Source organism: Antechinus flavipes, chromosome 4 (assembly GCF_016432865.1).
Source record: "Antechinus flavipes isolate AdamAnt ecotype Samford, QLD, Australia chromosome 4, AdamAnt_v2, whole genome shotgun sequence".
NCBI lineage: Eukaryota > Metazoa > Chordata > Mammalia > Dasyuromorphia > Dasyuridae > Antechinus > Antechinus flavipes.
Genome location: NC_067401.1, coordinates 39,448,154 through 39,466,153, shown reverse-complemented (window position 1 = coordinate 39,466,153; position 18,000 = coordinate 39,448,154). Strand labels below are relative to the sequence as shown.

Sequence of the window (18,000 nt, the reverse complement as noted above, 5' to 3'; positions counted from 1 at the left end):
GGGAGGAGGAAGTATTTATATAGTGCCTACTATGTGCCAGGCACAAATATGATCTTATTCGGCTCTCCTATTGGTCCACTGAAGTAGATAATATTCTCATTTTGCAGTTCAAGAAAGTGAGGCTAGAAGAGGTTAAGTGACTTAGCTAGGATCACAGAGCTAAATAACTGACTTCATTTGAACTCAGATCTTCTTAACTCCAGGCTTAGTTCTCTAACTACTGAACCTAGCTTCTTTGAAAAGCAAGGAGTACAGTTTTAGTACTCGTGTTCCAAAAATGATGATTTTGGGGATAATTTATTCAACCTATGGAGTCCCCACTTGATGGGTTGATCTTATTGACAGTCATTAGAGACATATAACCGGAAGATTAAACCGTGAAAATGTAAATAACAAGGAAGGCAATCAAAAAAGTCACTTTGCAAGTCTTACCTCCAGAATAATTATGCTGTTATTTCTCTTCAAGCCCTTTAAATTCCAGGTGTCACAGGGGAGCAAAGTCACTTCATAACTCACAGCTGGTAGAAGTTTAGAACACATTGCCTTTTGATGCTTAGAATCTTTCCCAAGACTTCATGAGGTCAGGCCGGAAAATGATCGAAAGCTCTGAACTCAACTGTGCAGTTATTATCATGGTTGAGATAGATTTCAGGACATGTCCATTTTAAAAAAATAATATTATTAGATCTGAATTATTTTCCTCCCAACTACTCTCCCCTCTCCAACTCAGCATTGAAAAAGAAAAAACAAAACCCATTAAAAACAGATATAGTCAAACAAAACAAACTGCCACACTGTCCATGTCCAAAACCTTAATCTGTATGTACTATGTTTAATCATGAATTAATTCTGGAATTGTGATTAGTTGTGTTGATCAGAGTTCCTAATTGTTTTGAAGTTATTTTTCTTTACAATATTGCCATTACATAAATTATTCTCCTGATTCTCTCAATTCATTTTGGATCAGTTCATTCAAGTTTTCTCAGGTTTCTCTGAAACCATGGCCTTCATTATTTTTTATAACACATTCAAATATTATAACTTGTTCCCCAATTAACGATAGATATGCCCTCAGTTTCCAATTCTTTGCCATCACAAAAGGAGCTACTATAGTTTTGTTCTCTATCTTTGATCACTATCAGAGTATAGATCTCAAAAATAGGTATAATGGTATACCTAATTTAATAGCTTTTGGCATTGTTCCAAATTGGTTTCTAGAATGGCTTGACTAGTTCAGTTTCACCAACAAAGACTTAATGTACCTGTTTACTCACATTTGTCACTTCTATTTTTTGTCATTTTTGTCAATCTTATGGTCATGAAGTAGTACCTCAAAGTTGTTTTTAAATTTGCATTTCTCTGATTATTGACTTAGAGTATTTTTAATATGGCTATTGATAACGTGAATTTCTTCCTCTGAAAACTGTCCCTTAACCATTTATCAACTGCGAAATGGCTCCTATTCTTGTAAATTTGAATCCTTGTCCTATATATCTTAGAATTTCACCTTTATCAGAGAAACTTGCTGCAAAGATCCCCCCTTCCAATTCCTTCTCTTTTAATTTTAGTTGAATTGGTTTTGCTTACAATAAACTTTTAATAATAATTTAATAACAATCATTTTTATTTCTCTCTCTCTCTGACAGCCACATCCTCTTCCAAGTCTGCACTAACTGCTACAATTTGCATGTCTAATCTTGACTCCTCTCCCAGAAAATCCCATATCCAGATTAATCTCCTGTCTATGGGCACCTGAAACCATATTGAAGAAGGTTCATTAAGGGCAGAGACAATGTCTGTCTCCATGACACAACCATTAGCCTCAATTTACATATAGGAGAATTGAGCTCTGGGTTCAGTGAGAGGTTCAATGACTTGCCCATAAAAGCACAGCTAGTTTTTCTAAGGCATGATTACTTATCTACTAATGTGCTCAATACTGTCTAAGCAGAATAAAGGATCTAAAAAAAGTATTGATTTCTTCATTCCAGAAACTGATGGTCTTTTGAGGAGACAAAGCTCAAACAAATGAAAAAATTAGCAACAATTATAGAACAATGGAAAACAGTTTGATGTAAAAAGCTGACTAGAAGAACACAGATGAATTGATTTCCCCTCTTCCCCCCACTCCAGCTCAGGTGATGAAATTGCAGAAGGTAACCAGCAGCAAGGTGTGAAGGTGTTAAATGGAGTGTCTACACTGTATTATTACTCTTTTAAAAGATGTGGACAAGTTCTTCAGGCCAGTTTGATGGATTTAAAGAATGGCTAGCTATCTGTTAGCCAAAGGATCTGGTACTATTTAAGTATCAAGATACCTCTACCAGAATCAGTAGAAGCAGGAAATAGTTCTAAGGAAGAGAGCCAGCTTTCAAGGAAGAATTCTGTTCTTAAAAGGGAATCCTTCTTTGCCTTTTCTCCTGGGCATTTACTACAAAGGCAGCAGGAGTTCTCTCTCCTCCCTTTCTCCCCAGTTACCTACAGCAACTTCAGTGGAGCTGTCTGCCCAGGAGGAGACACCGAACTGAGCTCAGTCAATCAAGGCACAAGGCAGGAGTTTGGTGAGTCTTCAAACAGAGAGCCCTGGCTATCAACTTGCCCCAAGAGATGCCATGCCATGTCTTCCAAGGAGGCAACATAAGGATACCACAAGTAGAAAAAGATCACTGGGGCCCTGTAGTGCTGGAGGTGTGAATTACTGCCTTCAGCATGTGTGTTCCCTACAGATGTGCCTCCCATGCCTTTCTACTAGAGAATACTATACATATTCTTTCTCCAGATGCAGTTTGTAATTGTGGGAGAATGGGCCCTAGATTTTTCTTGTTCTTAATAATGCTAATCAGTTAATAACTAATTCCTAAGCTTATTGGTAAAATTGTGCTTTATTAATAAATTGTGCTCAAAAAACAAATAAGTCCCTAATTCCACGTTAGTTAATAAACGCCTTTATTTTGAGCTAAATATTCAACTGATTATTAAAAATAAATACATCACTGGCGGTCTGTGTGCTAGAATTTTTGTTCAGTCCTACATAACTTGAACTTTGGGGTAACTAATTATTTTGAAAATTAACCAGAAAGAATTTTAGGAGGTTCTCAGGGGAGTACTATCCCCCCTCTCCACTCCCAATAAATGAATTTATCAATATCATTAATCCATTATAATCAAAGTCTCACTTCTGGGCCATAAAAAACAATGGCAAGATTATTTGTTTGTCCAGACCTAACTATAATATAGATTTATCCAATGTTCACCTTGGAATAGCAATAAAGGATTTTTAATTATTGGGAGGTCTTCACAGGTTCACAAGTCTGGAGCCAGAAAGGCTCATCTTTTCCATTCCCTTTGTTTTAAAGATCAGAAAAAGGAGGTCCAGCAAGATTAAGTGACTTGCCCAAGATTCCTGGGCCTGATTGGTCGTGGTTTCCTTGCCGAAGCTTCTTGGTCATCTAGGGATATAAAAGTCCCAGTCACAGAGTGTTTAGGCCTCTCAGATTTGTTGAATCCCTAAGACCATATGAGTCATGAAGACCTAATGACTAGAAAGAAGGAAGGAAAGAAGAGAGAAACAAAGAAAAAAGATAGAGGTAACAGAATTTCAGATACTCAAGGAAGAGAATACTAAATAAAAACATTCATTGTTCAATCATTTCCACTTTGTTAGGTTTGGTGATGCAGTAGTTAGAGCACAAGACCTAGATTCAGGAAGATCTGAGTTCAAAACCCCCTCAAACACTTATTAACTGAGACCCTAGGCAAGTCACTTAACCTGGCTTTTCTCATCTGTCAAAAGAGCTGGAGAAGGAAATGACCAAATCACTCTATTATCTTTGTCAAGAAAACTCCAAATGGGGTCGGAGTTGGACAAGACTGAAACAAATAAATGACAACCAAAAAGCTTAAGGATTTTATTTAAGATTTTACTCCTTTTATATTTATTTATGTTTTTGTTCAGTTATAGAGTTATAATGCAGTTATTTTCAAGACATGCACAGAAGATAGAATTCAGTGACCCAGCATTCTAAAAGTGCCTTATTATAAGCCAAGCACTGTGCTAAGTGCTGGGAAGACAAGGACAGGTAATGACAAAGGAATACAAAAGAAGCCTGATCCTCTAAGTATTGTCAAGAAATAGAAAACTCAGAAGTCGAATGCTAAGAATGACAAAGCTATAATGAGTTCAAGAGGAAGCTCAAAGGATGGATTCATCATTCAGGGTAGATGGGACAATGATAAGAGGTAATAATAAGACAGAGAGAAAGTATAACTACTCAGTTAATTTGCATCTACTTTCTCTACATTAAAAAAAAAAGAGGGGGGTTAGCAAGGAGCTGAAACCCAACATTAATGAGAAACTTTAAGAGAATGAATTCAAGTCACTAGGCCAAAGTAAACTATATACTAGGGTGCTAGTAGAAGAATTGGGGGATCTAATTGCTGAGCCAATGTCAATGATCATTTAAAACTTGTATACCATAGAAATGCTTCAGGACTGAAGAAGCACAAATATTTTATAAAAGCTGAGAAGTATGACTTTAATTCATGATGAAATTTTAGCATATAATTCTTCTTTTAGAAATTTAGAAAGGGAAACAATAATTAGTAGGAGCTAAGATAACTTCATCAATAAGAGGGCAAGCCAGCCTAACTTTATTTTCTTTCTTGAGAGGTTCTCTAGTTTGGTAGATCAGGAAAATCTTGTAGGCAAAAAATAATCTAAGTTTCAGCAAAGTATGGGGCAAAATTTCTCCAACTGTTCTTCAAGACAAGATGGAGAGAGGTGCATTAGATGATAGTCTAGTTATATGAATGAGACAAAGTAGTGATTAGTGGGTCAGTATCAACTTAAATGGAGCTATCTAGTCAAGTGTTCAGTGATTTCTATTTACCCTGTGCTGTTTAACATTTTTATCAATAATTTAGATGGAAGTAGCAGTGACATACATAACAGATCTGCAAATGACACAAACCTGGAAGCATCAGTTAACATGTTGGACAACAGAGTCAGGATCCGGAAATATCTTGCCAGGCTGAAATGAAAAAATGAAATTTTATTTCCCTTCAATGAACCTGTGATATCATCAAAATGTATGTAACTTATATTCATGCCTTCTAATCTCATGGAACACTTTTCTATGTTTTCCCACTAATCATCTATAGGGTATCCAAACAGGGTATGAGAGCCTTCCTAACATTACATAAGCACTAATAAAACAATTTTTTTTTAAAAGGCTATCAAAAATGTTAACAACCACTATGACTACTTCAATTTTACAAAATCTTGTGAAAATTAAGGGTTTTCTTGAGAAAGGTTTGAGAAAGGGAAAGGAAGCTTTCATTAGTCTTATTCTATAATGGAACGCAGTCACATAACTGACCAAAAGGTAAAGAAAGTTGAAGATCCTACAGTCCTTATTGTTTATAGACTATAAAACGAGTTGATTCAACAGAGTGAAATATCACCTTAAAAGGTCTCTTCCAAGGTGCCTCCCATTCATGTATTAAAATATTAAGAATCCCTTGAAATATACTGCAACAGAGATAATTTTGTTCAACTCTTCATTTGTCAACATCAAGCAAAGCTATAAAACCAAGGAGTCATAAGCTCACCCAAAGTATGAGTCATTGTTATGGGATCCAAATGGTAAGGTTTCCATTAGATAATGAAGTTCTCTAAATGTTCTTAAATGAAACCCAAAATCACTCCTGAGAGATTAGGCTGTTGAAGAAGAAAAAACAAAATGCATGATAACTGCCTATTATCCAGAATATGATTGGACAGCTGTTCCATTGGTGTTAGCATGTGTGTGTTTGTATGTGTTTGTATACAGTTATATGCAAGAAAGAGGCACTTTTTTTCTGTTTGTATGTGTGTATTATGTATACATACTTACACAGTTATACATACAAAAACATGTATATATAGTGGATAGACAATGAAAATATTTGATTAAGATATTATACCTATAATTGCATTTGGTAAATTGAATAATGCTTTGAATGATCCCAAGCTTCCCAGAAACAAAATACTCCCCATATTTTTCTATTTGAAATTCATGCTGGGCATTCTCCATCACAAAAATAATCAATATATTCCCCTTGAAGCAATTGGGGTTAAGTGACTTGCCCAGGATCACACAGCCAGGAAGTGTTAATTATCTGAGATCATATTTGAACTTAGGTCCTCAGGGCTAGTGCTCTATCCCCTAGGCCACCTAGCTGCCCCAATTTAGTAAGCATAAATTGCCCTATTTTATTCCTTGATGATGATAATGTTAGAGTCAAAGTTATTTCTGTTATTAAACTTCTAAGGATTCGAAGATTTTAGGATAAGAGTAGAAAACGTGTGGTTGGAGAACATTTTGCTCTACTGAATCAATTTATTTTTTTTAAATCATGGACAATTTATCCACACAAGCATAATAGCATCTTCTATTTTCTGAACCATTCAGTCAACAGTGTTACCATAAAAATGTGGTCTGTAGAATATGATTTTGAAAGCCTTCCTGTTCTATTTTTCAAATTTTCATCAGAGACCTTTGATTGTTCAGTTCTCAAACTGATTATTCTCAAAAAGATTTTGTGGAGATAATAAAATAGGCATATTGATTAGCTGTTAGTGGTATTTTTCAATTGCTTTTTGGGGAATAAAAGCATATGCAATTTTCCCCCTAAATTTCTGGCATCCTTTCCTATTTCAGACATCTTGAAGAATCATGAACAGTACCCTTAAAACTATGCTGCCTACAGCATGGACCTTTTTTTAAAATCTTTTTTTTTTTTTTAATTAAAGCTTTTTATTTTCAAAACATATACATGGATAATTTTTCAACATGGACCCTTGCAAAACCTTGTGATCCTAATTTCTCCCTCTTCCCCCCATCCCCTCTCCAGATAGTAAATAATCCAATATATGTTGAACATGTTAAAAATATGTTAAATCCAATATTTGTATATATATTTATATAATTATCTTGCTGCACAAGAAAAATCAGATTAAAAAGGAAGAAAAAAGAGAAAAAACAAAATGCAAGCTAACAACAACAAAAAGAGTAAAAATGCTATGTTGTGATCCACAATTCAGTTGCCTCAGTTCTCTCTCTGGATGCAGATGGTTCTCTTCATCACAAGACCATTGGAACTGGCCTCAATTACCCCTTTGTAATTGAAAAGAGCCATGTCCCTTTCCCTCCTTTATGATCTCTTTGGGATATAAGCCCAGTAGAAATACTGCTTGGTCTATGCACAATTTGATAACTCTTTGAGCATAGTTACAAATTGCTCTCCAGAATGGTTGGATCAATTCACAACTCCACCAACAATGTATCAGTGTCCCAGTTTTCCCACATACCCTCCAACATTCGTCATTATCTTTTCCTGTCATCTTAGCCAATCTGCGAAGTAAGTAGTGGTACCCTCAGAATTGTCTCAATTTGCATTTTTCTGATCATCTTATTTTTTTTTAAATGTCATTTCTAAATATGCAGGCTGATTTCAGAAAAGTCTGGAAATACTCACAGGAACTGATGCTGAGTGAGGTGAGTAGAACCAAGAGAACATTGTACACTGTAACAGCAAGATTATGTGATGATTAACTATATTAGACTTGGCCTTTTCAGCAATACAATGATCCAAGACAATTCTAATAGACTTGGGATGGAAAATGCCACCCATATACAGAATTATGGAGGAATGTGGACCAAACCATACTATTTTCACCTTTTTTTTTGGGGGGGGGTTGGTTTGATTTTTATTTCTGTGGTTTTTCCTTTGTTCTGATTTTTCTTTCACAACATGACTAATATGGAAAAATGTTTTAAAATATTATATATGTATAACCTTTATCAGATTGTTTGCTGGAGGTAGGGAAGTAAAGAAAGGAGAAAGAAATTTAGAACTCAAAATTTTACAAAAAATGAATACTGAAAACTATCTTTATAGGTAATTGAAAAAATAAACTACTACTGAAAAAAAATGTCATTTCTACATCCTCATGACCCATTAGGGACTGTGGTGTAACAGTCTAAATGTGGCCATTCCACTATCATTAATAGTTTGTTATGGAAATATTGACAGACATTTTCCATTTCCCATCTATTGTTCCTCTTCCAGTTTTATCCTTACATGCTCTTAGGATGATCTGGCTTAATTGGATCCCTCACAAAACTTTCTGGAAACTTATTTTTGTTTTGTTTTGTTTTGATTTGATTTCTCTGTTTTAGGAGGCAATATAATCCCCTACCATCTACTTCTGTAAGATTTTATAAATGAGTTTATATGCTAAACCAGTGTTGTTCTTGGCTGCCATATCTGTTTGGCAAAGAGAATAAGTGGGGCTAAGTTCAGGTGGTTTTTAGGTCCTTTAGGCCTCTTATATAGCATGATTTTCATGCATTAGACTTCCATAGAAGATGATAATAATCAATGTTGATGTCTGCTCCTTTATCCATTTCCCATTTGGTTTAATTTCAGTTTCTACTTTTTTGTAGAGCTTGCCATATCCAGGAGCTTCCAAATCACTCCTTTAAGAATTAATGCTGTCATTTAATAAAATTCAACATCCACTCCTATTACAAACACTTGAGAATATAGGAATAAATGGACTTTTCCTTAAAATAATCAGCAGCATCTATTTAAAACCATCAATAAGCATCATATGTAATAGAAATAAACTGGAACCATTCCCAATAAGACCAGGAGTAAAACAAGGTTGCTCACTATCACCATTACTATTCAATATTGTATTAGAAATGCTAGCTTTGGCAATAAGAGTTGAGAAAGAGATTAAAGGAATTAGAGTAGGTAATGAGAAAAACAAATTATTGCTCTTTGGTGATGATATGATGGTATACTTAGAGAACCCCAGAGATTCTACTAAAAAGCTATTAGAAATAATCCACACCTTTAGCAAAGTTGCAGGATACAAAATAAACCCACATAAGTCATCAGCATTCTTATATATCACTAACAAAATCCAAAAGTTAGTTACAAAGAGAAATTCCACTTAAAGTAACTACCGATAGTATAAAATATTTAGGAATCCATCTGCCAAGGGAAAATCAGAAATTATATGAGCAAAACTACAAAACACTTTCCACACAAATAAAGTCAGATCTAACCAATTGGAAAAATATTAAATGCTCTTGGATAGGGCGAGCAAATATAATAAAGATGACAATACTACCTAAACTAATCTATTTATTTAGCGCTATATCAATCAGACTTCCAAAAAACTATTTTAATGATCTAGAAAAAATAACAACAAAGTTCATGGAAAAACAAAAGGTCACAAATTTCAAGGGAATTAATGAAAAAAAAAATCACATGAAGGTGGCCTACCTGTAACAGATCTAAAATTATATTATAAAGCAGCAGTCCCCAAAACCATTTGGTATTGGCTAAGAAATAGACTAGTTGATCAGTGGAACAAGTTAGGTTGAAAGGACAAAATAGTCAATAACTTTAATAATCTAGTGTTTGACAAACCCAAAGACCTCAGCTTTTGGATAAGAACTCATTGTTTGACAAAAATTGCTGCGAAAACTGGAAATTAGTATGGCAGAAACAAGGCACTGACCCACACTTAGCACCGTACACCAAGATAAGGTTAAAATGGGTTCATGACCTAGGCATAAAGAATGAGATTATAAATAAATTAGAAGAACATAGGATAGTTTACCTCTCAGACCTGTGGAAGAGGAAGGAATTTATGACCAAAGAAAAACTAGAGATCATTATTGATCACAAAATAGAAAATTTTGATTATATCAAATTGAAAAGTTTTTGTACAATCAAAACAATCAAAAACAAGTTTTGTACAGACAAGATTAGAAGGGAAGCAATACACTGGGAAAACATTTTTACAGTCCAAGGCCTCATTTCCAAAATATATAGAGAATTGACTCTAATTTATATAAGAAATCAAGCCATTCTCCAATTGATAAATGGTCAAAGGCAGGAGGATGATTTCAGAAACTCCTGGAGAGACTTCACAAACTAATGCTAAGTAAAATGAGCAGGACCAGGAGATCATTATATACTTCAACAACAATACTATATGATGATCAATTCTGACGGACGTGGCCCTCTTCAACAATGAGATGAACCAAATCAGTTCCAATAGAGCAATAATGAATTGAACCAGTTACACCCAGCGAAAGAACTCTGGGAGATGACTATGAACCACTACATAGAATTCCCAATCCCTCTATTTTTGTCCACCTGCATTTTTTATTTCTTTCACAGGCTAATTGTACACTATTTCAAAGTCCATTTTTTTTTTTTTTGTACAGCAAAATAACTGTTTGGACATGTATACATATATTGCATTTAACTTATACTTTAACATATTTAACATGTATTGGTCAACCTGCCATCTGGGGGAAGGGGTGGAGGGAAGGAGGGGAAAAGTTGGAACAAAAGGCTTTGCAATTGTCAATGCTGAAAAATTACTCATGCATATATCTTGTAAATAAAAAGCTAAAATAAAATAAAAGAATAGGATCAAGCTTGACCTAAAGAACTTCAATTAAGAATTTTAAAAGTTTGGGTATCTCTGAGTCTCAGATTGAATAGATTTATTTTATAGATACTTCTTTTCCAGTCCTAACAAATTCAAAGAATTATAGTTGTTGATGGTCATCTACTCTAACCCAAAAAGGAATCCCCACTTCAACATATTCTGGGGAGCAAAAACCATGGGGAATCGGAAGTCCAGGAATCCAAGTGTTGCAGCTTGTCCAGCAGAAAGGCCCTGGATATCCAGGGATTTGGAGCTCAAACCTAGCATAAGCCAATACTCATGCCAACTTGGACATGAACTTGGCAGAATACATATTATATAGGAAAGTTAAACTCTGAGCCTAATCCACTCCTCAGCCTGGGGACATAGGTGATAAAGAAGGGATTATGTAGCATGGAATTGGAGGAAATATTTGTACATTTCATATTCCGTTGTAAAAGATAATCTGTTAAATGAAACTGGAGTATTAGTCACTGGGCCCTTCAAAAAAAAAGGGGGAGAGGAAGCTAGTAAAGGCTCAAGCCAATAATAGAAGAAAAAGAATTCTCAACTACGTCAGGATAACGAAGCCCATGGAAAGCAAAATACAAAATAGAACTGCCCCTAAGAGACGAGGGCCAGTCAACTGTGTTTTACTGGCAATGTCAACACAAAAAGAGGTCCAAGGGCCTTTTTGTATTTTTGTTTGTTTCATGGGCTGCCATGACCAAAACACACATCACCTCATTTTTAGCCTAAAGGTGCTGAGGCTGTTCATATCTAATTATGCTGGTCCTCAGAAAATAGGCAATCCACCCAAAGTGAAAAAGAAACCTCACGAACAAAAATATTTACAGCAGCTCTTTTTGAAGTGGCAAGTAACAGAAACCAAAGAAAGGCACATCAGTTGGGAGTTATAGGCCATAGGTAAAGCCATTTAAGGAAAATGCCCAAACCAAGCATTTCTTCATTTCTCTTTGGGAGCCACTTCTAACTATCTAGTCCTATCTACCATGCCTCATATGGGTTGCCATATCCCTGCTTTCCAGATTTGTTTTTAGTCTGTCATCTTCCTTTATTCTCCTCCACATAAAGTACTTGAAAGTAAGTACATTTTTCTTTTTGCTTGTATTTGTATTCCCAGAAGTTAGCACAGTGCCCAACAAGTAGTAAATGTTTAATAATTGCTTTTTGGCTTGGCTTGATTGGCTTTAGGGAAATGGCTGAACAATTTATGGTATGTGAATGTAGTGGAATATTATATTGCCATAAGAAATGATGAAAGGGATAGTTAGACAAACCTAGAAGACTTGGATGAACTGATACATAGTGAAATGAGAAGAATCAGAACTATTTCTACAACAACTTTGTAAAGAAAAACTCTGAAAACTTAAGAACTCTGATTAATGTAAAGAGCAGCCATGATTCCAGAGGTCTGATAATATACCATACTACCTACCTCCTAACAGAGAGGTGATAGAATCAAGATGTATAAGGAGACACATATTTTGGACATGGCATAGGAGAATTTATTTTGCTTGACTATGTGTTAAGGGACAGGTCAATTTTCCAAATTGGATCATAACATCTGAAGGAGTTGCAGGGCAGCCTTTGCTGACACAGGCGTTGTGAACTGGGAATGAGATAAATTGGAGGCAGAGGGAAGAGGAGAAAGGTCAGAGAATAGCAACTGCCTCTCAGTCTCCTTGTATCATCCTCTCACAAGAGAAGATCCATTCTGCTAGTCTGGATTGGATCTCTGGCAGCCACTGTCAGGTGGTTCCTGTATATTCCAACAGCTCTCCTGTGTATTCTAGGACAATATTTGAAGTCTTTTCATCACAGTAGAATCTATTTATCGTTTGCTGCCACAGCCTTCAAAGGTAGAACTAACACATATATAAGTAAAGGGTTAAAAAAAAAACTACCAGAATTTTTAAGATTGGAGGGGCCTAATTCAAGTGTACCCAAAAGAATTTCCAACTATGGCATTCATGCAAATAGTCATCTAACCTTTGCTTCAAGATATTCAATGAGAGGAAACCCACAATTCTCAAGGTGGCCCATCCTACTTTTAAACAGCTTGAACTGTTAAGAAGTTTTTCCTGACATCGAGTCTAAATTTACTTCCTTGCAACTTGTACTTATTGCTCCTGCATCTGGTATCAGGACCATTGTTCTTTAGCTCTGGATCAAACAGAACAAATATTTCTTTCTCTCACAAGAACCCTTTAAATATCTGAATTTTGCTGCCCCCAGCCTCCCACCCCCCCATATATGGCCTTCTCTAGGCTGAACTTTCCCAGTTTACCCAACTGATCTTCAAATGACATGAACCCCAAGTCTTTCACCATCATGGCTTCCTTGATCTGGGTCTACTCCAAGATGCTAGTAGCTTTTTAGCAGGTGCATCATATTGCTAACTCATGTTGAGCCTGTCAACCACTAAAATGCCTAGATCTTTTTGGCTTCCCTCATCCCCCGACAAAATGCTTTCCAACCTTGCCTCCCCTATTTTGTACATGAGAAGTGAATTTTTTGAAACCACGTTTAAGACGTTACATCTATCCCTACTGAATTCTTTTGAGATTCAACCCAGTACTCTAACCTAACTTTTTTTTTTTCAGATTGAGGTTTTGTCATCCAATATGTCAGCTGACCCTCAGCTCTGTGTTAACTGCTGATCTTTAGAACAAAACTGTTTTGTAGCTCTTAAAGTCACCGATACAAATGTTTAATAGCACAAGCCAAGTATAGATCCCGGAGGAACTCTACAGTAGACCTGCTGCCAGGCTGGCATTGAACTATTAATGACTACTTTTTATGATTAGTTATTTCAACTATTTCCAAATGCATCTCTTGGTATTATGGTCTAGGTCATACTTCTCCATGTATTCCATAAAAATAGTGAGAAATACTGTATCAAATGCTTTTCGAAAATCTAGGTCAACTCCCTGTAGCAATCTCCTGAGCTATCAGTTTAGTAACCAAATTAGTCTGGCAAGATCTGCTCTTGATGAAGCTATGCTGGTTTTTGTAATCATCATAACAATTCCATAAGCACAATACGGGGGACTTGAGGGTTCCTAACACTATGAACAGCTCTGAGCAACACAGTAAACTGTAAATTTCACAGTATTGCAGGATAATCAAAACCTAGTCCAGTCTTAAGAGAAGCTCACTGTTCTCTTCACAATTTCTATTCTTTCTGCTTTACTTCACTTCTCAACTCTTTAAAACCAGCCCTCCTACAACTCAACTAAAAATGCTCTTCTCCAAGTTACTAATCACCTTTTAAGTTCTAAATCAAATTGTTCCTTCTCATTCCTCATCCTTCATGACCTCTGAAATTTCTGATATTTTCTTGGCTGCTCTTGATATTCTTTCCTTCCTTGGTTTCCATGACACTGATCTCTCCTAATTCTCTTCCTACTGCTCCTTTTTGATCTTTGTTGGTTCATGATTTATCTACCTCCCACTCCTTAACCATGGGTGCCAAAGCTCTATCTTGGGCCCTCTTCTTAGTCTATAGTTTATTTCTTGTTGATCTCAGCATGGTTCAGTGTACATTCTCTATGCAGATGACTATCAAATGAGTCCAGCTCTAAAAGATCTCCTAAACTTTAGTTCCATATTGCCAGCTGTTTGTTGTACATCTCAACCTGGGTGTCCCATCAATATTTAAAATTTCATATTCCCCAAACTCATCTTCCTCCCTAATCTAGTATTCCTCCCAACTTCCATATTTTTCTGGTCACATAGATTGGCAACCTTGGAGTCATTCCTGATTCTCCTTTTTTTTCTTCACTACCAACAGTCAAATAGTTATCAAGTTTTATAGATTCTACTTCCATGATCTTTCATATCTGTCCTCTTCTTTACACTCACATAGCTACTGGCTTCTAGCTTAGTCCATTATTACTTCTCCCTCGGACTACTATAATAATCTCCTAAATCACACTGCTTCCAATATCTCCCCCTTTCAATTGTTGATAGAGAATAATCTTCCTTACACACAGGTGTTACTATACTGCTCAAGTCTCCAATGTATTTCAATTGCCTCTAGGATAAAATAAAAACTCTAGAGCTTGGTTCTTAAGGCTCTTTACAATCTGCCCCCTACATACCATTCCTGCCTTATATTATTTCCTTTCATACACAACAGTAAATAGAGATTTTTGTGACTCCTGAGAATATAAGAGAATCAAATGAAAGGAATGATCACAAATGATGGGACCTACATGCAGAGAATGTGTGCAGGACCAACTTAGAGCTCCAGTGCTTCCAGGGCTCCTGATGTCAATGTCTTCTCATGATTTCCTCCGAGAGACTTCTTACTGGGCAAGAGCTTTTGGCAGAGAACATGGTACTTTTGGGTTCACTGGGCTTGCTCTCTGTGAGAAATAGTGCTCTTGCAGCTGACTGTAGTCTACCCTCACTCCAGCTTCTGGTTCAAATGAAATGCTTGATGAAGGTACCTACATGCATTTTCAAAAAGAACCAGAACCCCTTTCCTAGGATAAGCAATAAACTCTCCAATCAATTCTGTCTCTGCATGATCTTGGCTTTCCCACTTTCCATCAGCTCCAAGTTCCAGTCTCTTCAGCTCTTTCTATACAAAAGGCTGTGGAATTTGAAACAAATTCTTTGAATTATCAGCGCAGGACACAAGTGAGAGAGAGACAGAGAGAGGAAAGAGACAGAGACAGAAAGAACAAAGAAACAGAGATAGAGACAGACAGAAAAAGAGAGAGGGAGGAAGGAAAAGAGAGAAAGAAAGGGAGAGGGAGGTAGGAGGCAGAGGGAGAGGGAGGTAGGAGGCAGAGAGAGAGGGAGAGAGGAAAGACACAGAAAAACAGAATGAACAAAGAGAGACACAGAAAGAAAGAGAGGGAGACAGAAGAGAGAGGAAAGAGGAGGAGAGATAGAGACAGACACACAGAAACAGAGAGAGGGAAGGAGGGAGGAGAGATGCAGACAGCAAGAGAGGGAGGAAAGGAGGTAGAGAATGGGGGGGAGGAGAGTGTACATATGTGTTACCCCCTCAAAGTTCCACAGTGACAGTTAAGATTTTATCCACTGAATCACATTGTTGCCCCCAAAAGAGATGAGACTTGTTTAGCTTGCCCCACAGAGAAACTCTGAGAGTTGGAGTTGAAAGTTTTAGAAAGGCAGGTGTGCCCTCCACCTGAGGAAAGGCTTTCTAACAACCAAAGCATCATAAGGAATGGCTGAGGAAGCAATGATTTCACTCATTGAACCTTTTCAATGATGGGTACAGACGAGTGCTATTAATGATGTAGAAAAGGAGGATCAATGGGAGAGTGGGTTTCCTGGAAAGATGAGATTGGGATTGAGCTATATACAGAATGAAATGAGCATTTAACATAGTGAAACTTATGAGGAGTGAATATACAATTGGACACTGGGGTGGGATAATTCTGAAGCTGAAAAGGACTTCAGAGATCATCTAAATCAGGGCTTCTTAAACTTCTTCCACTCTTGGCCCCTTTTCACCCAAGAAACTTTAATGTGACCGAGTATAAAGGGTTATAAAATAGGTATACAAAGCAACCATTTCCTGATAACAAATCAAAATTTCACAACCCCTACATTGTTTTGAGATCCCAAAGGTGATCTTGAACTACAGTTTAAGAAGCTGAAATCTAGACCACAATTTCCCAACCTAATTTATCTATGAATTCTATTGAGAGGACCTATATATATATATATATATATTCTGGTCTGGACTCATCTCAGAGTATAAAACACCTACAGAATAAAAAGTTGGGGAAATCTGAGAGCAAAACAGATTGGGAACACAGTATGAAGGAATATGATTTGTGTGCTAAAACCAAAAGTACATGTAAAAGTAGTAAGACATTTAGATGTTATTGCAAGATGGAGATGAGAGGGTGAGACAGTGGGAAGAGATAAGGGTATAATGTGAAACAAGATGGTATCATGAATGCTGTGAGGATAGCTATCCAACCCAGGGGATGGAGTAGGAAGACACTGACATAGTTGCAGTAAGGTGGAACAAGGTTTGAGGTGAATGATCTGTGGAGTGTGAGAGATAAAAGTTGTGGTCAGCATGCAAGAGTACCCCTGACAGCTTTCAAGAGCATCAATACTTTTTTCATCAAATCCCTATTCTTATTACAAGGAAAAGTTTTGAGAAATGCTGTGATGTAGCCTAGGTCCTTTATTTTAAAGAGAAAACTAAGCCCAGAAGCTAATTGGTTTCCCCAAAGTCATACGGTGAATTGGTTTATAATGGATAGAATGTTGGATTTAGATTGCACCAGAGTAGAGTGCATATCCTGCCTCTGACATTTGCTGTGTGACCATAGAAAAAACTCTGAATCTACATTGAAGTATAGTTTCTTCATTTGCAAAACAGGAATAATTATTACAGGATTGTTACAAGTTTCAAGACCATTTATCTAAAGTACTTTGCAAACCTTAAAATACTCATAAAAGTTCAGCTATTATGATTCAATGGAAAAGTGCTAGCTTTGGATTCAAAGGCCGCCATTTCCTACTTTTGAGACCTGGTCTCTCTGATCTCATTTCCTCAGCTATAAAATGAGGGGGTTGGACTAGAAGACCTCTAAGCTGGGAACACATCTTCCAGTTCTAAATATATGATCTCATAATTCCATTACTAGGTACACAGTCATAGCTGCGCAGAAGAAATGGTGGTCATGCGTTGGTTAGGGAATACTGGGAGACTGAACTTACTTTATTATAGAACTTTAATTCTTCAGAACCATGAAACAGGTGATACAAGTATCACCATGTTCACTTCACAGATCTGTAAACAGAAGTTTTGAGAGGTTTTAACTAAGTAGCAACTACATACCTAGAAAATGTTGAACTCCAACCCACGCCCCGATTCCAATGCTGTATTCACTAAACTATGCTGGTTCTTAAATATAGGCGTTACAATGAAGTTACTAACACCATGTTCCATGTACATGATGCTTTGTAGTTTGTTGTTTAGTTGCTTTAGGTATCTGGCTTTTCACGACTCCACTGGGTTTCCTTGGCAAAGATACTATAGTGCTTTTGTCATTTCCTTCTCCAGCTCACTGACAGATGAGAAAGCTGAGGCAAAGAGTTAAGTGACTTGCCCAGTGCTTTACATTCAGGAAGATGTCTTGACTCCAAACCCAACACTCCATCCATTGCATCATCTAGCTGCCCTTTTGTAGTCTACAAAGCCATCTGACACAGGAAAAGGGTGAGACCTAGTTTTCTACTCCTCCTTCCCTATCCCTAGTCCAGAATGTAATCAGTAAAAACAATGAGTGGATACAGGGAACAAGATGATAACATGTTTCTTACTAGTGATGTATATCAGCCCCCTCATTCTTTTACAAAGTATGAAAAAACTGAGTTGAAAGAGGAATTTAGCCATTTGTTGGGAAATAGTGAAAATGGCCCCTAGTGGCCCTTAAAAACAAGGTTGACAATTTTTTAGTCAGGCCAAGAAG

General features: G+C 36.7%; 1 long non-coding RNA gene across 1 annotated transcript; it reads right to left on the bottom strand.

Moving 5' to 3' along the window:
* Positions 1 to 3,894: 3,894 nt before the first annotated feature.
* LOC127562160 (uncharacterized) lies at positions 3,895 to 7,978 on the bottom strand. Its single transcript, XR_007953622.1, has 2 exons — positions 5,611 to 7,978; positions 3,895 to 5,030 (listed from the first exon to the last, which is right to left on the bottom strand). It is a non-coding gene; the product is annotated as an uncharacterized LOC127562160 (long non-coding RNA).
* Positions 7,979 to 18,000: the final 10,022 nt, after the last annotated feature.